The 26,402-nt window shown below is 40.4% G+C and overlaps 1 protein-coding gene across 1 annotated transcript in view; it reads left to right on the top strand.

Annotated features, from left to right (window-relative positions):
* NALCN (sodium leak channel, non-selective) overlaps positions 1 to 26,402 on the top strand; it is a 308,773-nt gene that overhangs the window by 192,934 nt on the left and 89,437 nt on the right.

Below are 26,402 nucleotides of genomic sequence, written 5' to 3'. Positions count from 1 at the left end.
ATAGGGGTGCGTACATCTTTTCAAATTAGTGTTTGTGTTTTCTTTGGGAAAATACCCAGTAGTGGAATTACTGGATCATATGGTAATTCTATTTTCAATTTCTTGAGGAACCTCCATACTGTTTTCCAGAGTGGCCGCACCAGTTTGCATTCCCAAAAACAGTACATAAGCGTTCATTTTTTCCAACTTTGTTGTTTCTTGTGTTTTATTTTTACGTTAACCATTCTGACAGGTGTGAGGTGATATCTCATTGTGCATGTCCTTGATGATGAGTGATGTGCAGCATCTTTTCATGAGCTGGCCACCTAGATGTCTTCTTTGGAAAAATGTCTATTCAGTTTCTCTGGCCATTTTTTAACCAGATTGTTCAGTTTGGGGGGATGTTGAGTTGTAGAAGTTCTTTATATGTTTTATATTTAACCCCTTATTGGATGGATCATTTGCAAATATCTTCTCCCATTCAGTAGGTTGCCTTTTCATTTTGTTGATGATTCCATTTGCCATGCAGAAACTTTTTAGTTTGATGCAGTCCAATAGTTTATCTTTGCTCTCTTTTCCTTGCCTGGAGGGAGGTAAGATATTCTTGGATCACACTCCCCAGCACTGCAAGAATAACAATTGAGATGTTAATGAAAAACTAAGGCTAGAAAACAAGTCTTACCTGGAATTATAAGAAGGCCCTATACATTCAGAATTTTCAAATTGCATCTGACTTGTCTTTTTTTTTTAATTTTTAATGTTTATTTTTGAGAGAGAGAGAGAGAGAGAGAGAGAGAGAGAGAGAGAGACAGAGCACAAGCAGGGGAGGGGCAGGGAGAGAAGGAGACACAGAATCGGAAGCAGGCTCCAGGCTCCAAGCTGTCAGCACAGAGCCCGACACCGGGCTCAAACCCACAAACCGCGAGATCATGACCTGAGCCGAAGTCAGACACTTGTCGACTGAGCCACCCAGGTGCCCTGGGTTTTATTTTTTATTTAATGAAAGCAAAGACAGAACCTATTTAAAAGGTTTCCTTGTCATTTGCATATCCTAAAATCACTTTAGGCATTTCATCCTTTTACTTTTGTTTATCTCCAAAGTCTGTGCTTCTAACCAAGGGTAGTCAACAAAAGAAAAATATATATATATTTGAGAGAAAGGATGCCCACTGTGAGCATATCAAAGAAGGATTTAAGTGTTTTCCTGTGCTTCAGCTACACAAGCAAAATGGCCCTCTGGGCATAGTGGAAATGATTTCTTCCAGATCTTTTCAGTTTGCAGCAACAGTGACAGATTATTCAAATGAGAGTTGGGAACTTCTCTTCTGCCACTGATGCAAATGCTTTATGCAGCTTCTAGTTATTGAAGAAACATGTAGTGAGTTCAAAAGTGAAAACTGACCCATATCATTAGACATAACCAGTGAAAATCTGCTGTTGGATAGCCACCTTAGTCCTTGCTTTACAAATCTGGTATTTAGATGTGGATTTTCCTGTGTACGTTGCTTACTATACATAGATTTTTAATGTCCTCTTTCTGACGACATAAATATGTGTAGTCTATAGATAAAATGAAAACTATTCTATTTTCTTCAAATTGGTGCTACAGCCAGGTTCAATATGGTTTTAAATAACCATTGGCCAGTTAAAATGCCATATAATTCCAGCCCACATTTTTTACTAGAAAGAAGTAAAATAAATCTATAGGCAATTTCTTTTCAAGTTTGTGAATTCAATCCTACTAATATTTTTACAGTAAAATTCAAACCTACTAATATTTTTGCATATTATATATAGGTAATATATATATATACACACACATTTTATCTGACCCCAAGTGAAAAACCAACAGTAAAAAAATCAGGATTTTAACTGACATCTGACTTTCTTCTTAGTTTATACAGTTTTAGTAAACTAGACGGGGCTTTGCTTTAGGATCTATCATTAGTTATAAAATGGTTTTTGTTTAATCACTTGCTATATATTAGTAATGCTCTGTATTTCTGGAAATCCTATACATCAGAGCTAATTATCGGATTGTACCAGCCTACAATTTGAAGTATCTTCTTTGAATATTTAGAGATATTTGAACATTGAAAATCCCAACCATAAACAAAATGGCAAACTCATTTTCATTAGTACTTTTCACATTGTTCTTTGGCCATGACTGGACTAACACTACATACCTATTAAATTTATCAATTAATTCATACACTAATTGCTGTGGACCAAAGATTATCACACTAAACTAAAATGTTTACTGTTTTCTTCCATTTTGTATAAGAATATTTGTGTTTCATTACTTTCTACAAATTATGTCATTTTTATACCCCCCCCCTTATTTCCAGTCATTTTGGTCTTTGAGATGAGGCTCATTTACATAGTTTCAAGAATACACTCACTTACACCCACACACCCCCCCCAATGTACACACACTTATATGTACTTTCACACACACGTGCATGTAATTATGTGAATACCTGAAATGGTAGCCTGTTTTTCAAAGCTTCTTACAGAACTCCATTACAAATGTTCCCTGAAATCCCCATTTCGTTTTCTGTGTGTAGCCTCAGCCTTCAAGGGTTTAAATTCCTATACTCTATTTTTACTATTCCCAGATAGAGAATAGAATGGGGAATCTGTAAAAAATGTTTGATTTTCTTAATGTTTTAAGTTCCAGAAAGCATACATACTCCATAATCTGCCTTTGTTCAGTACAAACCTTTTTTCGTCATTTATCCTTTCTGCCACTAATCTGTAGGTTCCTATAGCTACAGTAACATTTGTCAGACACTTTCAGTTCCAGGTGCTGTGTATGTTCATTTATTGAAGTTTCATGGCAACCATGTGATGTAGGTATTATTAATATATCCATCTTACATATGGGGAAACTAAGGCACAGAGAAGTTAAGTAACTTGCCTAAGGTCACACAGCGAATACATGGCAGAGTTAGGATTTGAACCCAGGCAATTCAGACCTAAAGCCCAGGCTCCATGACTGAGTCACAGGAAAGCTGTATCAATGCCAAACATGAGTCATGCCTGTTGTGGAATGTTAATTACTCGTCTATAAATAATCATGTTTTAGATGGCAGAAACATCAATATATATTCATGAAATAACTTGGTGTGAGGGGCAGTTTTCTGAGGAATGGAGGTGAATCAAGCAACCCAGTCATTAAAACTATCCAAAATAGTTCTTTGTTTTCCCTGGGAAAGCAGACGATCTAATCAGAGCCACAGGAGTTAGGACTTTTGCAGCAGGTAAGAGCTCAGAGGCTTACCACTCGGTACACGCGATGGCAGACTCTGCCCAAGGCACCTCTTCTCTCAGTGACCTTCTGGAGTAGCGATCCTCTTTAGACACAGACACAGTGTGCTTGCAGCATATTACATTTCAGCGATGCCTCTAGAGATTTTTAATGTGTTTTATTCTGATTGTGGTCAAAAAACAATTGTGTTAAAATGTAAATGCTGGTTCCTAGACATTTTCAAGAGTAATAGAAACAAGTGTGAGTACCTCTAACATACAGAGGCTAAATATGAAACACTAGACAAAGCTATTAGAAAGAGAAAGTCTGTTCTCATGCTTGGGAGAGGAAATATGACCTTGAAGGTGGACAGGGTAGGAGAAAGCTAAAAGGTACGGTGAAGAAACTAGAACAGAAGAGAAGAAGGAAGAAGTAAAGTAAGGTGCTAGAAAATCATTCAAGATATGAAATCAAAGGAAAGAACACAGATTATGAATATAACACAGAGATGAAGGGGAGCAATGGGGCCAAACCCCGAGTTAGGAAAGTGATAAAGTCAAATTGCCAGATGGCAAAGGACACCAGAACCCTTCAGGGAGAAGCTCAGGGAAGGCAAGTCACACAAACAGGGAAGGCAAGTCAACACAACCAACTGTTGTGTGGAATCCTGGAATCACATTCTTCTCAAGTACAAGCATCCTAGATCTCTTTTCTCCATGACTTTCTGGTCACCTCCTTGGACTTTGAGACAGTGGCTTCCACTTAGGGACCATCTTCAGGAGAAGAACTCTTCAGGGAGAAAGTATGGAGCCAGCCACCATTTTTAACACTTGAGGAAGCCGAGAGAGAGTTGTGTGTGCACCCAATGTAAGACCAGATGAAGCTAACTCAAATGCCAACTTTAATACTTTAGTTGGAAATCTGCAAATCAAATTCTAGGTGGCAGTGAAGCTTCCCTAATGCTACTGCTCTGAAGTCTCTTCATAAATGCCTTCATTTTTTTTAAGTTTATTTATTTATTTTGAGAAGGGGAAGGGACAGAGAGGGAGAGAGAGAATCCCAAGCAGGCTCCACACTGTCAGTGCAGAACCCGACTTGGGACTTGATCTCATGAGCCATGAGATCATGACCTGAGCGGAAATCAAGAGTTGGATGCTCAACTGACTGAGCCACCCAGGTGTCCCCCCTATATGCCTTCTTTTAAGGGAAAGGAGAAAGCATTGAATTATTTATTACTTAATAAAGGTATTTTGAAACAGAAAAGTGTCTTTTTTTAGTAGAATTCAGAGCAATATACTAAAAGGGCCCCATGGGGACACATTTGGAGAGGCTCTAATGTAAGTACCCATTCCCACCACACCTCCTCTCCACGGTATCACCAACATTGTGCCTTGATAGCCACTAAGGTAGCTTTATTTTTTCCCTCTTCAAAATAAATAATGTTCTAAAAAGTCATGACAGTGATGCTCCATATGAAACTCATTTTTTGCTTTCCCTGTGTGTTGCATATAAGACGCAACCGATTCCTGGAAGCAATATAGCAGTAACGATCCTTTCATAGCTCCCATACCTAATTAAATAGAGACCATGCTTTTCTTATCACCACCCTGAACCCCAGCCCAGACCCTGGAGATGGAGATAGATATAGATGCAGATACAGATACAGATACAGATACAGATACAGGTATAGATATAAATAAAGATATGGACATGTAATGGTTTTCTATATAAGACCAGAAAATTGACTAGAAATGGGGTTGTCCATGAATGTGTAATTGGGCTGCTGAGAAGCCAAATCAGTTTGCATAGAAGCTAAAAATCTCCTTGACCCAATGCTGTCCTCTGAACAGTAGTTCCAGGAGACGATGACTTTGATCCTCGGTGGTGCAGCAAAGACACTAGAGATTGTAGGTGGAGTTTTTGCAAACTTTGAAAATGGGGAGGCTCCTCACAGCTTTAATGATTTTTGCAAATTCAGTGCAAGACAGATATAAAGGGCTTTCTTTCAAGCAGTATAAAATTCATTCAACTATGAGGGGGAAAAAAACCCACAGAGAAGCCTCAGGGAAAGAATCATTGGAAGGGGAAGTATAGATAGTCTATTTAGATAAAATTCCATCCTCTGAAATCAAAACTGTTTCCCCAGTGTGGTATCAAGTCTCATTTGAATTCTGGTTCAAACTTGATGATGTTTGGTCTTTGGTGATGTCCACTGCATAGTGGGGATGGACGTGTAGAGGAGCTTTTCTCTCGTATAAGTGTGATTTAAAAAAATATATTCTCTTTAAAATGTGAGCTCTGGGGTCATGTTTCTCGTTAGCCTTACCTGGGCGCTTTCATTTTCATGTCTGCCTTGTGTCCATACTGAGGTCCTTCCAGATGGAGGGCAGTTGCATGGAGACAGGGTATTAGGGAGTGTGCGATTCGGCTCAGCACTGGTTGCTGTCTCCTGATCTGAGTCAGGCCTTCAGTCTTCCTGGTTTTGGGTCCATGAGTAAATTTGTTTAAACAAGTGTAACATAAAAGAGAGACGTAACTGCTGTGCTGGTAAATATCACGTACTGAAAACTACCTCGTGCAAGGTACTGCATGTTAAATTATTGCATTTTATGCTGGAGATTACAGACACAGAAACTAACACTCAAAGGAGTATATTTCTTGCCTAATTTCATACAGTTTGTAAGTGGAAATGACCTGGGCTCTCTCACTCTAATCCAATGTCCTCACCAAAGGACGTCATGATGCCTGCTCAGAGAACCAGTTCATTCATTCATTATGAGATGTGAGTCTAGAAAGTGGGTTAGATGATGTACTTACATCTATGGATTAGCATATTCTCTCACTGTGGGTGTATACACTGAAGGTCAAATCATAATCAGAACATAGCATAATAAGCCAGGAATTGGTATGGGGGGTGGTGAGGGAGGAGGGCTGTGTGATTCAAATATGTAATGGCATCAGGCTAAGGTTGTATGAGGTATCCCTTTTATAGATAGGATGTTACTGCTCAGGGACTGTATCTACTCACTTCGTAATCCTGAGATCTGAGTACTCAACTATTATGCTTCAAACATTATGTTAGGGTCAAGGAACATAATGATGACCAAGATACTGTTCCTGCCTTAAGTCACTTGTGAGGTGGTGGGAGAAAGTGACATGTAAATAGATGTTATGACGGACTTGGGGAGCACATAGGAGCCATACCCAATTTTGATGATGAGATCAGAGACATTTTCTCACAAGTATGGTGTAGACTAAACTCTGATGGTCAAGTAATGCCTATCCAGGTGAAGGGGGTTAGGAGAAAGTGGCATGAGGAAGGGCACTCAGGACCAAAGAACAGCAAGCTTTTTCTTTTGGCAAGAAAAAGCATAGTGTTTTTTTGGAGGTCACTTGAAGTTCACTGTGTTCACTGACTCAAGTGTTGATCAAGGGAGAAATGGTAAGCTGGAAAAGTAAGCAGGAAATTGCGGGTGAAAAGTTGTGAGCGGTGCTGAGCATTTAGGTATTATCCTGAGGGCATTTAAGCCCAAGAGTGACATAATGTTCCCTACATTCCAGCAATAGACTGAAGGGACCTAATGATAAGAGCACCATTGCTGAGTCAGACGGTGATCGTGGCCTCAACTAAATGAAACTGAGACCAGGGAACATACAGAGGTGGTGGAATACAGAAGAGAAAATACAGTGGGTAGGATTTGGTGACCAGTCGAAGTAAGAGCAGAGCAAAGGCAGGAGACCAGGGTGTCACACAGGTTTCTAGATTGTCCAAGGTGTGCCAAGACAGAGATCACAGGAGAAGGAAGAAATGGGGTTTTGTTTGTTTTATTTTGGAGGACAGAGGCTGGTCATATTTTCCATGAGATGCCTAGGAGATATTTATGAGACAATTTCTATGAGTAGCTAGAAGGTTTAAAGCTTAGATAGAATATTGGGACTGAAATAGGTATTGGGTAGGAGCAAGAGTCAACATGCAAGTGGTAATTTAAGCCTTTAGAAGTTCTGAGTTTACCAGGGGAAGAAAGTCTCCTGAGGAACAACAAATGAGTCATATAAGCCAAGGAGGAAGAGCCTAAAATATGAACAAGGAGTCACAGCCCAAAACATAGGAGCAAAATCCAGAATCTGTTTGTTGTCAAATCCAAAGGTAAAAGTGTTTCAAGAAGGAGGTCATGGTTAACAATGTGAAAGACTTCAGAGAGGTCAAAAGTTGTCATTATAGAAAACACTCCTACTTATAATAACATCAGGAAGAATAAAATACTGAGGAATAAACTTAACCAAGGAGGTAAAAGATTTCTACACTGAAAATGACAAAACAATTGCTGAAAGAAATTACAGAAAATACAAATAATTGAAAAACATCTGTGTTCATGGATTGGAAGATTGAATATTATTAAAATGTTCATACCACCCAAAGTTATCCACAAATTCAGTGCGATCCTTATCAAAATCCCAATGTACTTTTTTGCAGAAACAGAAAAACAAAATCCTAAAATTCCTGTGGAACCTCAAAGGTCCCCAAACAAGACAAACTAAATTGAGGCCTCATGTTCCTTAATCTCAAAATATATGACCAAGCTACAATAATCAAACAACATGGTACTGACATAATGACAGACACGTAGATTAGTGGAACAGAAGAAAGACAGTCCAGAAATAAACCTTCATATCTATGGTCAAATCATCTTCAACAAGGATGTTAAAACCACACAATGAGGAAAACTGGATGTCCACATGCAAACTGGATCCTTACTTTCCCCTATATACAAAAATTGACTCAAAATTGATTAAAGAACTTAATGTAAGACCTACAACTATAAAACTCCTAGAAGACAACATTGCAAAAAAGTTTCATGACATTGAAACTGACAATAATTTCTTGGATATGACATCAAAAGTACGCATAATAAAGCAAAAATAGACAAACGGGACTTCATCAAACTTAAAAACATTTGTGAATCAAAGGAAATAGTCAACATAGTGAAAAGGCACTGTCTGGAATGGTAGAAAATATGTGCAAATCATGTATTTGAAAAGGGGTTAATATCCACATATATAAAGAATTCTACAACTCAACAACAAAACAAGTAGCAAAGGATTTGGATAGACATTTCTCCAAAGAACATATAAGAATGTCCACAAACCATATGAAAAGATTCTTAGCATCACTAATCATCAAAACCACAATGAGATTCCACCTCACACCCATTAAGATGGCCCTATTAAAAAGCTAGAAAATAAAAAAAAAAACGTTGGCAAGGAAATGGAGCAATTGGAACACGTATACCCTATTGCTGAGAATGTGTACCCACTGTGGAAAACAGTATGAAGTCCTTCAAAAAATTAAAATAGATATGATCCAGGAATACCACTTCTGGGTATATATCCAAAAGAATCAAAAGCAGGGTCTCGAAGAGATATTTGCAAGCCCATGTTTACTGCAGCGTTATTCACAATAGCCAAGAGGTGGAAGCAACTCAAATGCCCATTAGCAGATGAATGAATAATGAAAATGTGTTGTGTATACATACAGTGGAATATTATTCAGCCTTAAAAAAGGAAGGAAATTCTGACACATGTTACACATGGATGAACGTTGAAAACATTAGGCTCAGTGACTTAAGCCAGTGACAAAAAGAGAAATACTGTATGATTCCACTTCTGTGAGGTTCCTGGAGTAGACTTGTTCATAGAAACAGAAAGCAGACTGGTGGTTGCAAGGAGCCAGGGGGAGGGGGCAGAGGGTAGTTGTCATTCAATGACTATAGAGTTATAATTATGCAAGATGAAAAAGTCCTAGAGATCTTTTGCACAACAAGTGAATGTAGTTAACACTGCTGAACTGTACCTTAAAAATGAGTAAGATGGTACATTTTATGTTCTGTATTTTTTACCACAACTTAAAAAAAAAAAGTTTTTAATGAAAAAATGGTAGGATTACCTGGGTGGCTCAGTCAGTTAAGCTCAAGTCATGATCTCATGGTTTCATGAGCTCGAGCCCCGTGTTGGGCTCTCCACTGACAGTGTGGAGCCTGCTTGGAATTCTCTCTTCCTCTCTCTCTATCCCTTCCCCCTCATGCATTCTCCCTCTCTCTCTCTCAAAATAAATAAATAAACTTTAAAAAGAAAAAAATGGTGATGATATTAGCAGTAAGGAGGTGGCAAGCGATGGTGATGACAGTAGGGCTCAGGCACTCGGGTGGAAGTTGGGTTCTAAGACATGAGCAGTGAATGACAGCTAAAGAAGTGAGGATGAATTGCTGATCCTTTCTTCTTAGGCTTATCATATTCTAAGCTTCCAGACAGACCACTAGTTACTGGATGATTCTTAATGTTTTTAAGTATGTCACCACTATTTACTATAGGACTACCCAACCTTTTTTTCCATTGTGGCATGTTAGAGAGTGATGTTTGCACAACACATTGGATCAACAGCTGGGAATCTCAGGCAGTTGGAGTCATGAGATCCAGGATTCCTGCTGCTCCAGGAAACACTGAGCTGCCCAGGGGCCAGAGGCTCAATGCCCTAAAGAAACTACAAATCATTAGCAACTGGGGTTTGGGAAGTGGTATTTACTGGAAGCCTTTGATGTTACTCAACTCCACTTGAAGCCACTCTCCATCTTTTAGTCAGAAATGACTCTTCAGTTGTCAATTCACGTATTAATACCCATAATTTTCCATAATTTAAATCTCAGGAGGTCATCTTATATAAGATTTGCTCTGCTATTTCTGAAATTGCTTCATTGTTAGACTTCTGTTTAATACATGCTTATGTCAATAAAGACACGGACTGCAATAAGATCAGTTCTAAGAGATTAAGTGACTGAGGCAGAAAACAATTCAGATCAAGATTCAAGCCGATAGGTTACAACAGAGACTCAGAGTTTGGGGATATCAATTATCAGCATTAGATACGACCCAGAAATCTAGAAGTCAGTGCCAAAAGGGAAACAGCCCACCTGAATTTTGGAGTTAAACCGGTGATAGTCATCAAACAGAGGAGGTACCTTTTGGAATTTATGTCCTTTGGTTGTGCATTGAATTGTGTCCCCCCCAAAAGATATATTGAAGCCCTGATCCCTAATACTTCTGAAGGTGACCTTATTTGGAAATGAGGTATTTGCAAATATAATCAAGTTAAGATGAGATCTTTAGGGTGAACCTTAATCCGCTAAGGCTGGTGTCCTTATATGAAAAGGAGAAGAGACAGACAGACAGATATACAAGAACACCATCTGATGACAGAGGCAGAGACTGTGAGGTGTCTACAAGCTTAGGAGCACCAAGAATTGCCGACCATCACCAGAAGGTAAGAGAGAGGCATGGAACAGATTCCCTCAGAACCCCCAGAGGGCACCAAGCCCAAAGACACCTTGATTTTGGACTGCCAGCCTCCAGAACTGTAAGACAATAAATTTCTGTTGTTTTAAGCTACCCAGTGCCCTCACAAATGAACACAACCTCCAGAGTCATGTTCTTTGGCCTCAAGAAGAAGTGCTTCCCTTTTGGCACTGAGATCGTGGTCCAGTGGGGGACAACAGGTGCAACTCAGGATGCAGACCAACTGTCATCAACCAAGAGCAGCTTTCTCAGCAGGTAGAATCATTTACCTTCACCCTTAATCTCATAAGTCCCATAAAAAGTGAGTTTTATAAGTTTGAGACTCTCTTGGAAGAAGGGTTTCCTCTAAGCCCTTTCAAATTTTCATTCCATGAATGAGTGACCCAAACCAGATCACTTTTAGAGGATTCGTTTTCAGAAACCTTGTTCTTTGCCTCATTCCACTGGCACTTGGGACTTTTTATAAATTACCTGAAGTCTCTCTTGCCTTTGAACAAACATAAAATGACTTGCCTAAGACCGTTCAAGTTTACATTGATCAGTTGTTGGTTGTGTCATTCTACAATTGTGCTAATTCAGAATTACTTTCATTACATTTTTTCCCACAGCACTCTATAAGGCAACCCCTCAATTTTAAAAAAATGAGAAGGTACATAGGGAAAACATGCCCTAACTGGGGAAGAAGCTCTCCCTTCAGCTCTGCCTCAACTCCACATGCCCAGCCCTGTGCCTACTGCTGAGCTGTGGGGACTCTATCTCATTTGCTTTCTGAAATCAAGAGAAGAAAATTTTTTTAAGTGAACAGCATTTTTTTCCTTTAGATCCTTTCACAGGCAATGGGAAAGTAGATTGTTATGGTTTTAAGGGAAAAGCATGACAACTGGTTTTCAGTTTTATTCAGTGTCTCACAGTCATTGCGTTGCAAAAAGACTCCTTCGTAACTGTTAAGACTATAAGGAGTTAAGATTATAATCAGTGTTACCCCGTGTGTACCTAAACGCGAACGTCAGTGCATTTACAAAGCCCATCTGTTGCTTGTTCTGAGTCTCAGTCCATATATCTTTTCATTCTTCCCAAAGCATTTTTACTATCTGATTGTTCATTTGTTTCTCAAATCTTTGAGTCCTTACTGTGTGTAAGACACTGGGCCAGGCACTAAAGAGACAAGAATAAACAATAAAATTCTCTGTTCTCATGGACTTTATGGTCTAGTGGAAAAATTGGACATAAATCAAATATCCAAACCAATGAATAAATGTTTACAAATCAAGATGAACTTCCTTTAGAAAATAACATTTTTCTGGGGCGCCTGGGTGGCTCAGTCGGTTAAGCGTCCGACTTCAGCTCAGGTCACGATCTCACGGTCCGTGAGTTCGAGCCCTGCGTTGGGCTCTGGGCTGATGGCTCAGAGCCTGGAGCCTGCTTCCGATTCTGTGTCTCCCTGTCTCTCTGCCCCTCCCCCGTTCATGCTCTGTCTCTCTCTGTCTCAAAAATAAATTTAAAAAAACGTTAAAAAAATTTTTTAAAAATAATAACATTTTTCTGAGTGAGAAGTTCATAGAAGACTCTGACCCACGTGGAGATAAGGGCAGTGAGGGAGGAGAAAGAAACACTGGAGCTAAGTTCTGAAGGATGAGCAACAGTGACCAGAAAGCCCAGGGCCAAATGGTATAAAATGAGTGTAGACAAGCAAGCTGGGCATAGACCATGCAGCACTTCGAGAAGCCAAGAATTTTATGTTTTACCTAAGAACATGGGAAGCCACAGAAGACTTGAAGATGGGAGGCAGTGGTAAATTGGAGAGCTATTTGGCAAGTGAAATCAGCAGGGACGTGGTGAGGGGTTGGATTTAAGGGCAGAAAGGGAAGAGTCTCAAGGATGACTCTTGGTTTCAGGTTCATCTCCTTGAATGGACGATGGTAACATACACTGAGCCAGGAAACATTAGCATGGAACCTATTGGAGGGAAAAGATCAACAATTCAGTCTTGGGCATGTTGTGACTGTGATAAGTTTGGGACTTAGTGGAGACCCCTAACAGCTGCATGTGTACATCTAGAGTTCAGGGGTGAGGGCTGGCTGGCTGGCTAGAGATACAAATATGGATGTTCAAGGTAATCTTCACTTAGCCAGTGCCTACCATGTGCCAGGCACTGTCCTAGGCACATGGGGTAAGTCAGGGAAGAAACCAGACAAAACTCCTCTCCCTCTTTGATTCTTCAGTCCTAGTGAGGTTTTCTGTACGGACATAATACTGGAAGTTGTAAATCTGGATGAGATTATACAGAGTGGAAAGAAAAGACCTACTAGAACCTTGAAGAAAAATGTTTAGTAACTGCAAGTGCTTTACCCTTAAGGCAACACAAATAATCTCATTTTTCTCCATGTAAGTTTTGACTTTTGGTTTTGTTACAAATAATCAACATTCAGGGCGCCTGGGTGGCGCAGTCGGTTAAGCGTCCGACTTCAGCCAGGTCACGATCTCGCGGTCCGTGAGTTCGAGCCCCGCGTCGGGCTCTGGGCTGATGGCTCAGAGCCTGGAGCCTGTTTCCGATTCTGTGTCTCCCTTTCTCTCTGCCCCTCCCCCGTTCATGCTCTGTCTCTCTCTGTCCCAAAAATAAATAAACGTTGAAAAAAAAAAAAAACAGAAAAACGAAACAAATAATCAACACTCTGTCTCAAATTCAAACTCCCAACAAGAGAAGATCTGATTGGCCCAGCTAGTCAACCTCATTCCTTTTAGGCCAGAATTTCATGTCTATGACTGCTTACAATGTTGGTCATCCCTACAGAAAGTCATCAGCTTGCAACAGGTCTAGATCCAGACCAAAACACAAAGGGGGCCACCCTGAAATGTGGCTGGTTTCCTAAGACAATCCTTTCTTCTCCTAACCCTCCACCCTGGCCTCTGCTCTAAAGAAGCTAGACCCTAAAGAAGGAAATGTGGAGCAGTGAAGGAAGGGAGCGTGTCCCCTCCCCAGTTCCAGACCTGAAGTCACACTTGTAGCCCTATGAGGTAGGGGCTTGGGGAAGGTTTGAATCAGGTAGGAGACTGGATTGAACTGGAATGATTTTTAATAAAAGGTGGCCAGAGAGTTATGGACTTTATCAAAATAACCAGTCTTCTTTCTCTTTATTAATAATTCTGCTTCCTTGTACTCGAGAGTTAATGAGTTCATTATTGGCCTTTCCTTATATTCTACTCCAGGTGCTTGCTCAACAGTAGGCATAGTGGGAGATGGGGTGAGACTGACATTCTCACACACAGCCATATGACTATCGAATAGTTTCTACTCTGGTATGAGCAAAAGAGTGACTGAGGTTATTTCTAGGAAACGAGAAATGTACATGCATGCTATTTCGTTTTGATGTTATTCCTATTTCCATTTTGCTTTGCATAAAATATGTTGATTAATGTGAATCTTCATAGTGCATCTAATAAGCCGTTTTTATCAAAGTCTGCAAAATTGAACAACTCTACAATCTACCATAAGCATACTCAGGAATGGTACTTGGAAAATGCATGCTTATTTCCTGAAAAGGAATTACTTAAGGAGACAGAACACGGCTGAGGTTCAAGGCCCCAGTGTGGGGACTGCGAAATATGTGTCTTCCATACCTCCAGTTTAAAGTGTGGTATTTGTTTTGCGGTAAATACCTTCACTGATACTAGTTATATGTACACTAAGCTGGAACAGATAAGAAAACTTACTGTAGATAATGTCACACTGTCAGAGAAAGAAGTTACAAATACGCGAAGGGGAGATGCCAGAATTAACCCTATGGCACCAGATTGGAGTAGGAGTATTAGTATAAGCTCAGTTTATTTTAAGATAGAAGATAGATACATAGACAGATACACAGATACATGGATGGATACATATATATAATCTAAGGTTACATAAGACTTATCCATCCATACACAGGTGTTAAATATAGGTATGCATATATACATTGTTTTATATACATACATTATTTCCTCAGAGTGAGCCTAGAAGCAGTGACCTATCAATAACAACAAGCAAACCTGGCGCTAAGATTTTCATTTCTTTTAATTTTTTAGTGTTTATTTATTTTTTAGAGTGAGAGAGACAGAGCATGCGCAGGGGAGGGGCAGAGAGAGAGGGAGACACAGGATTCAAAGCAGGCTCCAGGTTCTGAGCTGTCAGCACAGAGCCTGATGTAGGGCTCGAACTCACGGATGGGGAGATCATGACCTGAGTTGAAGTCAGACGCTCAACTGATTGAGCCAGCCACCCAGGCGCCCCTAAGATTTTCATTTCTAAATACCATTCTCCAGTAAAGCAAATCAGCGCTCTTTGGAGGAACGGCTGATTCTCAAGCTGAGTCAGGGGAAATAGAAGATAAGACTTTAGTATTTTGTGGAGCCCAGAAAGTAAGGAAGTACTTTTTAAAAAGAAAGGAGAAGAAAAGAAAAAGAAAAGGGTATACTGGAAGAGTAAGAAGCCACCTGAAAGAGCCCCCGATGACAAATTGAGCAATCAAATAAATAATAATGGTCTTAGATTATAACCCAAAGAATGAAATAAACAGCCAAAAAGCCATACTTACACATAAATTATCGAATTTAAAAGTGGAGAAGTGACAACTGTTCCTTACAGAATAATCCCGAGTGAATATAGAGGCAATATAGAGAAATAGAAATAATAGAATAATAAATGAGGGAAATAGAAAATCGCCATTAGAACATTATATTTATAAGCAGGACCTACTGCTGCGTGCTAAAATCAATATGAGGCTCTAAGAAGAAATAGATATTTACGTGACCTCAAAGTTTCTTCCTTCAAAACTTTTTTTTTTAATTATTCTGATGGTTTTTAACATATGTCTGCAAATTCTTTGATACTTCCCCCTCCTTGGAGGTGAAGCCTAAGTCTTCTCTTCTTAACTGTGGGCAGGAATTGGTGATTTACTTCTACCTGGTAGTGTAAGGAAACAGACTGTAACGTTACAGTTACAGAAACCTGGAAGACACCTTACCCCAGTAATGACAGTCGCCATCACCAACATGAAGGCACATTGGTGTCATGTTCCCCCTGATATGATGAGATAAGCCTAGCGTCTCCATAATACTCTTCCTCCTAAATCCACAACGTCAGCCAAATCCTGAGAAAGCATTGGACAACCCCATACTGAGGGCCATTCTGCAAGTTACCTGCCCAGTATGCCTTAAAACTGCCAAGGTCTTTTAAAAACAAGGAAGGTACGAGAAACTGTCACACGCTCTAGAGGAGCCTAAAAAGACATGATAATGAAATACAGTGTGGCACCTGGACTGGATCTTGAAACAGAAAAAGACACTGATACAAAAACCAGTGTCTGGGACGCCTGGGTGGCTCAGTCAGTTAAGCAGCTGACTTCGGCTCAGGTCATGATCTCACGGTTAGTGAGTTCAAGCCCCGCGTCGGGCTCTGTGCTGACAGCTCAGAGCCTGGAGCCTGTTTCAGATTCTGTGTCTCTCTCTTTCTCTGACCCTCCCCGTTCATGCTCTGTCTCTCTCTGTCTCAAAAACAAATAAACGTTAAAAAAAGTTTTTTTTTTTAAAAAAAAAACAGTGTCTGTGCTTTTGTTAAAAGTATTTCGACCAAGGTTAATTTCTTAGTTTTGATAAATGTTCTATGGTTATGTAAGATGCTAACGTAAGAAAAAGCTGGGTCAAGGGCATACAGGAACTCTCTGTACTATCTTTGCAATTCTTATGTAAGTTTAAAATGATTTCAAAATAAGGTGTTGTTTTTTTTAAAAATGGGATAAGAATTTCCTATGGTAAAGTCCAATAACACAACATATAAATTGGCTGCTATGTGGCCTTGTTCAAAGACACGTACATCTGCGAAGCTTTATACTATGAATACGTTGTATAGAATTTATAGTTCATTATGCTTTTCTGATCTTAAGAAGTTGAGAGCATACATGTCATCAGGAGCCAAATGCTTTTTATTATTTTGTTTCTAATAGAAAATCTGATGAGACTTGTCATTTCTCTTCATCTTTAATCAGTAAAATAACTCATTCTGAAACTGGGAGACTTGTTTGTGCTGGTTAATATAGCTGCTTCCACATTGTAAAGAACCTAAGAAAAGGATAACAAAATTCTGAGAAATACCACAAAGGGGTCACTTCACCTGTTTATGAGACCACATTGAGTCTGCCTGTTTTATTCTCCATCTCATCATCATTGTGTTATCTTTGTCCTGTGTATGTAAATGTATGGTATGAAGCCATGGGGCACTAAGAGTCCCACATTTAATTTAAAATGTGTCATCTTAGTGGGGGGAAGATACACATAATTAGGAAGTTATGGCATAAAGACCTGAGCACTAAGGTTGAAGAAGGAACATAGGAGAACATATATCTAACTCAGATTGCAGGCAGGTGGGGAAGATGTATCTAGAAACGATGACCCGGAATGTTGTTAGCAAAATAGGAGAAGACGTTCCATGTTAAAGAAATAGCAGGTACAAAATTGCAGAAGTAAAAACCCATCTACTGCTTGAAAATGTTGTTTTGATGAGGCAATATAAAACAGTGTTTAGGAGCTCAAGCTGTGGAATCAGAAAGATTCCACATGCCAGTACTATGACTTCCAGCTGTGTGACCTTGGGCGGCTGACTTAAGCTCTTGTGACCTCAGTTTCCTCATCTGTAACATGCTAGAGCATGGAGCTACTTCATGGGCTAAACCGGATTAAGTAATATTAGCAATGCCAAGTGTTCAGCATAGAGTCTAGCACTCATGTTTACTACTTCAACTTACCAATTATTGTTATTCTAAGAAATCTTCCTAGAGGAGATGATTTTTGAGGGAGTTAACTGAGTGTAGAAGGAAAGTGTGTTGCAAGCGATGGGGGGGGGCGGCAGTAGGGAGTATGTTCAGAGGCACAAATACATGAAGTAAGACTGTGGGAAGGACCCGCAAACCACTATCATTGGAATATAAGGTGCAAGGCACCGAAGGGTCGTTTATGCCGTCTTAGAAGATTCTAATTTCTTCTATATACAAATGAACATCCTTGAATTACTTTAAAGACCAGGAACACGATGGTGTTTCTTTTTCAGGTGTTCTATAAAGAAAAATGGGCTTCAAGGGGCAAGACAAAGATGGAAACCCAGTTGGGGGGCAGGTGGGTTAGTAGAGGCAGTGAGATAAAACCAGGATGCCTGAGTGGCTGCTGGCTTCAGCAGCATGGGAAATGTTGGTGGCTGCTAAGAGCAGCCCTGAGGTGCTGGGGAGAGACCTGAGACAGCGAGGGTGGAAGATGCGAGGAAGTTAGTGCAGGTAAGCCATATGTATAGCGAGTGTAGACGACACTTCGGAGAAGGAAGTTTGAAAAGGGAAAGGAATCGGATCAGGAGAAATGTTCACCACTCTTTTCATTTTCATTTTTAAAATCAAGGGTCTTGAGAAAATCAGTCAATCAAAGGGGCAGAAGTTGGAGCGTGGATGGAGGGGAGGGTTTGGACAGCACAGCATGTGAGCGTCCTCAGAATTTATCCCCACTCGCTGAGATGAGAGCATTTTCAGGCAGAACTAGCAGTTACTGTGGCATAGTGATAGCTTTGGTTTTTATAGCACATTTCCCTTGAGTAATTCAAATTACAGGCAATATGCTATCTCACTTATATATCTGGCATTTATATAAAGGAGGGAAGATCCTCATTTTTCATTTGAGAACATTGAAATCCAAAGTGCTTAAGGGATTATAAAACCGAACAAAATTTTAAATCCACATCTTCTTACTTTTTTTTTTTTTTTTTTTTACTGTTTTTACTTAGATTGTGTTTTCTTCTGTGTTTTCTAAATCAAACCAGGGAGGACAAATATGTGAGTGTAATATATATACGTGTGGATATATATATATATATATATATATATATACATATATATATATTCTGAATTCCCTTTGGTGTGGGCTTTATCCTATTACTTACTGAATATTCATCTCTTAACAAGAACCAACTATCTAGTTTACATAGAATTCTAATATAATTTCATCTGAAGTGGAGCAAAAAAACGCATTTTTTATCATAATGAACATGTTTCTATGACTCAGTAAGTTTCCTAATGGAAACAACTGCGTCTCGCTTGAATAACACAAGAGAAATAGAATGTAAAATAGAGGTGTTTGGGACCTAGAAGAGAAAACGTGCAAAAGCAAACTGTTCATTACTTCTGTCTCAAAGAAATCATTAATTCCATTCATGGGATTTCAGGGGACAATCATATGAGGAAAATTTACCCATTCGACATAATTCGACATTCTAGTTTTGAATAGTTTTTTTTGTTTTGTTTTCATCTTACTAACTTGTTAGCATTTTCTGCTAGCCTCGCCTTGTTGCAACTGTTTTTCACACTGCTTTACAAAGTCACCTTCTGAAGGACACTTAAAGCCGGTACGATCTTAGGTTCAGTGCTGTGTACATCCAAGGGATGGCACAAGATGATATAAATGTCAGAGTGCTTCCTAAGTGCTCTGCTGGGCCTCCCAAACCAGGAAGTGCAGAAGCCACTTGACTCCCCAGTGCACCAGCTCCTCCGAGAACACACCTCGGTTCCCCATTTTCTTCAGGGCCATGCAGTAAGGAGGAATGAGGAACCCCTCCGAGTCTGTTGAGAGATGTAGGAAAGGAAACACCAAGTGCCATGAATCAACTGGTGTTATAAAACTACTTTGAACATTTGGAGGTGCCAGCTGTCATATTAAAATGTCTCATTTATGGCCCAGAAGCCAAGAAATAGAGCCCTCCAGTTTGTATCAATAAAACCCCAATTTGACCTTGGAAGTTCTGGATGTATTCCAGATTTTTTGTACAACGGAGGAGAGTAGGTGACTTAAACACTTTTTAAGGGAAGCATTTTTAAAAGCATACAGTAGGGGCGCCTGGGTGGCGCAGTCGGTTAAGCGTCCGACTTCAGCCAGGTCACGATCTCGCGGTCCGGGAGTTCGAGCCCCGCGTCAGGCTCTGGGCTGATGGCTCAGAGCCTGGAGCCTGTTTCCGATTCTGTGTCTCCCTCTCTCTCTGCCCCTCCCCCGTTCATGCTCTGTCTCTCTCTGTCCCAGTTTCCGATTCTGTGTCTCCCTCTCTCTCTGCCCCTCCCCCGTTCATGCTCTGTCTCTCTCTGTCCCAAAAATAAATAAACGTTGAAAAAAAAAATTAAAAAAAAAAATTAAAAAAATAAAATAAAAGCATACAGTAGTGCTGTCTTATGTTCAATCATGTGGCTGAAGGCCCTTTGCCCAGGGCAAAAAAAGAAAGAAAGAAAGAAAGAAAGAAAGAAAGAAAGAAAGAAAGAAAGAAAATATTCTCCCTTCTAAGAAACTCCTTATTGGACTCAACAGCCTAGTGAAGGATATTCTTTATATTTTATATCAAGGTTTTATAGTAACACTGGGACACGGAGATATTAACAGAGACCAACATGTTTGATCATTACTCCAGATATCCCATCTGTTTTAACCCAGAAGCCGTGCAGTTTGGGTTGTAAAAATCACAGATGCAAAATAGCAAGAGAAACTTGCTTGAAAAATAACAGTTTATGCTTTAGGAAGAGTCTCACTTCTGAATTACTGCGTCATGTATAGATCCAGGAAAACCGGCCAAACCCATTGTCTAAAGAAGAAAAGAGAACTCGGCCTTCATTTACTCAGATAACGTAGACAAACTTCCTTCTCCAGATTGAGCATAATGTGGCCGTTTTTCACATACTGAACTGCCAGAAAAATACTCCTCAGCTACACTGACCTACAGGTCTGTGCACATTTTTCAAACTAGCATGAACTAGATTTTAAAATGAGAATCATTCCCAAGTCTGAATACTTTTTAAGTTGTTTTCTTTTAGAAAAATCACACCAAAAATTACAGAAATTTTTATTTAACATAATCCTTCAATTCAGTTATTTGTCGCAGCATTTAGAAAGGAACCGAAACTGAATAATGTTTGAATATTTTAACAGAAGAAAGCACAGGCTGGAATACAGAAGATGTAAGCGATGAGGCAGAACAGGGTATGTGTCATGCAGAGCGATTACACCCAAGTCTCTTGAGAAGCACACAGAAAGCAAAAGGCTTTAAGCCGCCCGACGTGTAATGATATCTCCACAAGACAGATGCTGAGCCATAGAATAGCCCTGAGCTTCGATGATTTATATACTTTAAAGTTCAAGGTTTGAATCTTTCTCTTTTATTCTAATTTCTTCTTTGCAAATGTGTTTTTTTAAAACCATGTGAGTCTGTTACAAATCTATCATCTGATCTATTTGTTACAGCCACACGTCATGCTCAGTCGAAGCCATTATGAATTCTTTCCTTTGTTACTGTTCTTTATATCAGATTTTTCTTTTCTTTAATTTTTTTTAATGTTTATTTCTTTTTGAGAGAGAGAGAGACAGAGTGCAAGTGGGGGTGGGGCAGAGAGTGAAGGAGACACAGAATCTGAAGCGGACTCCAGGCTCCAAGCGGTCAGCACAGAGCCTGACATGGGGCTCGAACTCACGAACCATGAGAACATGACCTGATCCAAAGTCAGACGCTTAACCCACTGAGCCACCCAGGCGCCCCTACATTAGATTTTCCAACATAAAGACTGAAATCTTGTATTCTCTGCATTCTGCATTCTCTTCCTTCCATCCAAGAGTTATAATCTTTGAAATTATTTCCAAGCGAACATTTACAATTACAATTACTGTACGTTAGAAGGTCTGCTTTTGTGGTATAGTATAAGGATCTTCAATTATCATCCCGTATTTTCAATGTAATCCATATTACTCACCCATTTGCATCAAAGTAAGTTTAACCTTGGGGAAATCTGTGCTTAAATGCAAGGGGGAAGAATTTGGATAAAAGGTAGAATAGGGTTTATTGTGTGTCAGGAAACTTGACTGTGGTTTCCAAGTACCATGCAGTATTTCTCTTTGCTCTGGCTGCCTCACCTTCATCCCACCCTGCACCCCTCGGTAGGCAAGCCAGTCCCATCGTCCTCTCGTATTTCTTCCTCTTTTTGTATCTTGACCAACATCACGGACTGGGGAAGGAGAAATGGTCCAGGTTTTGGAGATTAATAGCGGTGGAGTAAGTATGAGATGATTTTGCTGAACTTTTCCAAACCGAGCACACCCAGCACCCAGACCAAGATCAGCTGTCCTTAGAAGCCCCTCCCCACATGTCCTCTTAGTCATGATGCTTCACCCCACCCCAGGGTAACTACTCAGCAGACGCTCAGCCAGATAGAGTAGCATCACCTGCTCTTTAACTTTATATAAATGGGATCATTCAGGATGTACTTGTTTCATTGGTCGGGATTCCTTCATTCAACGTTAGTTTGTAAAATTCACCCAAATCCTTGTGCTTGGAAGTAGTTCATTGACTCAAATGCATAAATAAACCACAATTTACTTCTCCATTCAACTGCTGATGGGCATTTGAGGAGTTTATGGTTTAGCGTGGGCTTGTGAGGACGTGGCTGTGGTGTGCATGTGGACATGTTTCTGGTAGGTGCCGAGCTGCTGGATGTGTGTATATTCACCTGTAGTTGATGCTGTTTAACTGTGAACAGCAGACAGAGCACGTGGCAGGTGCTGTCCAGAAAGAGGCCCCTCCCCCGCTTGTAGAAGATTCTGTCCAGTGCCTCTGCGGTGAGATCTGATATGTCTGCCCCCCATGCAACCACCCACCCTTCTCTGGCTTAATTGGCCCTTCTGTGGAGCCATGATGCCCGACATTTGAGAGGATTGGTAGGATCCTGAAGAACCTTCTGAGTCATCAGAAGGAGCTTCTCATTTGTAGTTTTACGGTTCCACGATCAATTCATGCTAAATTCTAATTCATTTATTCACAGTTATTATTTTTCTACTCTCTACAAGGTGCTATAGAAGTAAATTAAAAACATGAGGTGCCTGGGTGGCTCAGTCGGGTGAGCGTCCAACTTCGACTCAGGTCATGATCTCATAGTTTGTGGGTTTGAGCCCCACATCGGGCTCTGTGCTGACAGCTAAGCCTGGAGCCTGCTTCAAATTCTGTGTCTCCCTCTTTCCCTACCTCTCCCCCACTCATACTCTGTCTCTCTCTCTCTCTCTTTCAAAAAGAAAATAAACATTAAAAAAAATTTTAACAGAATCTGGGGTGCCTAGTTGGCTCAGCTGGTTGAGTGTCTGACTCTGGATTTCGGCTCAGGCCATGATCCCCATGTCGTGAGATGGAGCCCCGAGCTGGTCTCCATGATGAGCATAGATCCTGCTTGATATTCTCTTTCCCTCTCTCTCTCTCTCTCTCTCTCTCTACCCCTCTCCCCCTCTCACAATCTCTCACTCTCTAAAAAAAAATTTTTTTAAGTAAAAAAACACAAAATCTTACCCCTGAGGAGTTTACAAGTTTGGGGAAGTATAAATAACTCTAACACTAAGTAAAATGAGATGTGTTCCACTTTAAAAACATGCAGGCAAGGTGACTATTTTTCAATACTGGTACCCTACATTTGCCAAACATCATAGGCTAGGGTATTTAATTAAATATTATACAATTTTTTGTCTAGGGGCACCTGGTTGGCTCAGTTGGTTAGGCATCTGACTTTGGTTCAGGTCATGATGTCATGGTCCATGAATTTTGGCCCCAAGTTCGGCTCTGTGCTGACAGCTCAGAGCCTGGAGCCTGCTTCAGATTCCGTGTCTCCTTCTCTCTCTGCCCCTCCCCTACTTGTGCTCTGTCTCTCTCTGTCTCTCAAAAACGAATAAATGTTAAAACTTTTTCTTTAATTTTACGTCTAAACTTACTCTGAACATCTATGGGCTCATCGATGGTAGATGTAAGTTCAGGTTGAATGCCACAGAGTCTAATTTTATTCTATTCTGTGAATCTAGGGATACTTACACTCTACACCAACAAATTTTTCAATCAGTAAATTGATACTTTCTGCTTATTTCTCCACCCTTCAGGATATACCTACAATCCTTTCTTTTATTTCCAAGTTATCTGCTAGAGTTTAGTTCTGCTGGTGATTGTATAATTATTCATTCAACATATATTTGTGTCGGTTACTTTGTGTCAATATTGTGGCAGCCCCGGAACATGAAATAAGGAAACACACCCAACCCCTGCAAACATCCTTGTCCTCTGAGGACCCTTGTCATCCTAGAATTTACAGGCTCAGCGGAAAGAGAAACAGTGGTTGAGAATTTCAACTACTGTATGTAGTGGGTTTAATAGTGTCCCTCCAAAATTCATGTCCACCTGGAGCCTCAGAATGGGACCTGTTTGGAACTTCGATTTTTACAGACATGATCAATTAAGATCATACTGCGTTAGGGTGGGCCTTGATTTAAATGACTGGGGTCTTTGTAAGAAAAGAGAAGGAGAGTCAGATAGACACAGAAACACACGGGGAAGAAGCCTTATGATTTCACAGGAAGATAACAGAGCAATGTAGCTACAGATCAAGGAACACCAGGATTGCTGAGAAGCTGAGTCAAGGAAAGGAGTCTTCCCTAGAGCTTTCAGAGAGAGCATGATGCTGCTGATACCTTGATTTAGGTCTCCCAGCCTCCAGAATACTAGGAGAAGTTTCTGGAAATAAAAGTAGCACCGTCATTTTTTAAAGCTTCTCCCGTTGCTCCTCACCTTGAGCTCTCGGCACCTTGTTTAGATCTCAGCTAGAAGAGCTATTATATTTGTCATTATCTGTTTATATAACCATCTATCGGTTATAATGTGGGCTCCGTGAGAGCAAATACAGTGTCTTAGTTATTTTTATATCCCTAGAACTTTGCATGGAACCTGGCCTCTGGGATTTGATTTATAAGTGACTGCATTGATATATAAATAAGTGAGTCAGCAAATACATGCATTAAATACCTTGTTTCTGCTCTGTCTTCTTGGCCTGTCTTTGGCCCTACATAATTGCCTTTCTCTCTGGTCTGACTTAACATATTAACTGCCTTTTCTTTTTCTGTGTGCTCTACTTACCACTGACAAATATTTTTATACCAGTTGTCCCAATAAATTTTTGGAAAACGACTCTCTTCCTCGTGAATTTCTGTGTTTACATGTGGGGTCATTTTTCTAATTCCCTGCATCTCATGGAAATGCTAGCCATGTTTGCTTTGCACCTTTGAGAGTTAATTCTTCATCACTGTCACCATCATAACCATCAAATGGTTGAGAGCATGCTGTGTTGCATTCCATGTAGAAGGGGAGGAAGGCCATGAACAGTGGCCCCTTTTCTAAATGAGGTCACCACCTCAGTCAGAAAAACCACAGACAGGCCCCAGAATTAACTAAGATGTACAGATGACTATGGCAAAATATTTATATTATATACAACAAAAATGTAGGAACAGTTTCTGAAGTTTATGAGAAATGAGGCATATAACCTCACGATGAGCTCACAACCGATTGGACAACCGTGTATTGTATTGAAATTGTATGTTCCCCCAAATGCAGCACCCATGTTCTCTCTGGCCAGTGTGGGTACCCTCACTCAGGGAGGAGGGAAGAGTTGGCACCTCTCTGACTTACAAAACTGTTCTCAGCCTCCCATGCTAATCTTTCCACAGACTGGAGACAGGTTGTAATTATAAAGTAAAAGCACACCCAGCAAGGGAGAAGAAGCTGATGGCTTTTGAAACATGCTTCCCTAAGCCCAGCAGAGAAGCTGCCCGAATTTGATGGACTCTTTGAACAGGATCGGCGTTCCGAGATGCAGGCTGGAGAGGGGGACGAGTCGGGTGGACATAGAGAGGTTCATCCCAGTCTACAGAGAGGTCTGAGAGGAGGCAGTAGTAAAAAGAAGTAAGGGGGGGCACCTGGGTGGCTCAGTCGGTTAAGCGTCTGACTCGGCTCAGGTCATGATCTCACGGTTCCTGAGTTCAAACCCCATGTGGGGCTCTGTGTTGACAGCTCGGAGCCTGGAGCCTGCTTCGCGTTCTGTGTCTCCCTCTCTCTCTGCCCCTCCCCCACTCGTGCTCTGTCTCTCTTGCTCTCAAAAATAAATAAAACATAAAAATAAAAAGAAGGGAGGTTGGCAAGAGAAGTCAGCCTTGGATTGAGAAGACAGTGCGTTCTGAGAAGGGGAGGAAGCACATTACTTCATTTTTCAGGCCAGAATTCCCCTAGCCAAATCCATCCTTAGGACGGCTCCTTAGCTCAGCACTGGTTCCAGTTTGTGACCTCAAGTCTCAGTCTCCCTGAGACCTAATTTGTAGAAATATAAAAGCCCTCATGGGGCGCCTGGGTGGCTCAGTCGGTTAAACGTCTGACTTCGGCCCAGGTCACGATCTCGCGGTCCGTGAGTTCGAGCCCCGCGTCGGGCTCTGGGCTGATGGCTCAGAGCCTGGAGCCTGCTTCTGATTCTGTCTCCCTGTCTCTCTGCCCCTCCCCCATTCATGCTCTGTGTCTCTCTGTCTCAAAAATAAATAAACGTTAAAAAAAATTAAAAAAAAAAGAAATATAAAAGCCATCTTGTAGAGAGATGATAGATAGATAGATAGATACCATTTGCTTGTCATTTCTTGCAAAGATACTTTATGGCATATAATATAATCATTCTCAACCATCCATCCTTACAACTAACTAAACAGAGAACTTCCTGTAGGTACCAAATGTGTTGTTTCCATTTTGAGCTTTTCTTTTTAATCTGCTAGAATAAATGATGCGTTTTCTTGACATTTTCCCTCTTTACAACTATTACTACTTAGGAGTTTCATTTATTTGTATTCTTTTGATTTCCTGCCGTAGCACACATATTTATAAAACAAATTTTATTGTTAGGTTATTGGATATGCTAGTGATAATAAAGAAGTAAACAATAAAAAGTAA

The sequence above is a fragment of the Lynx canadensis genome, chromosome A1 (assembly GCF_007474595.2).
Source record: "Lynx canadensis isolate LIC74 chromosome A1, mLynCan4.pri.v2, whole genome shotgun sequence".
Lineage (NCBI taxonomy): Eukaryota > Metazoa > Chordata > Mammalia > Carnivora > Felidae > Lynx > Lynx canadensis.
Note: the sequence above shows the minus strand (reverse complement) of the source record. Positions and strands in the feature narration are given on the sequence as shown.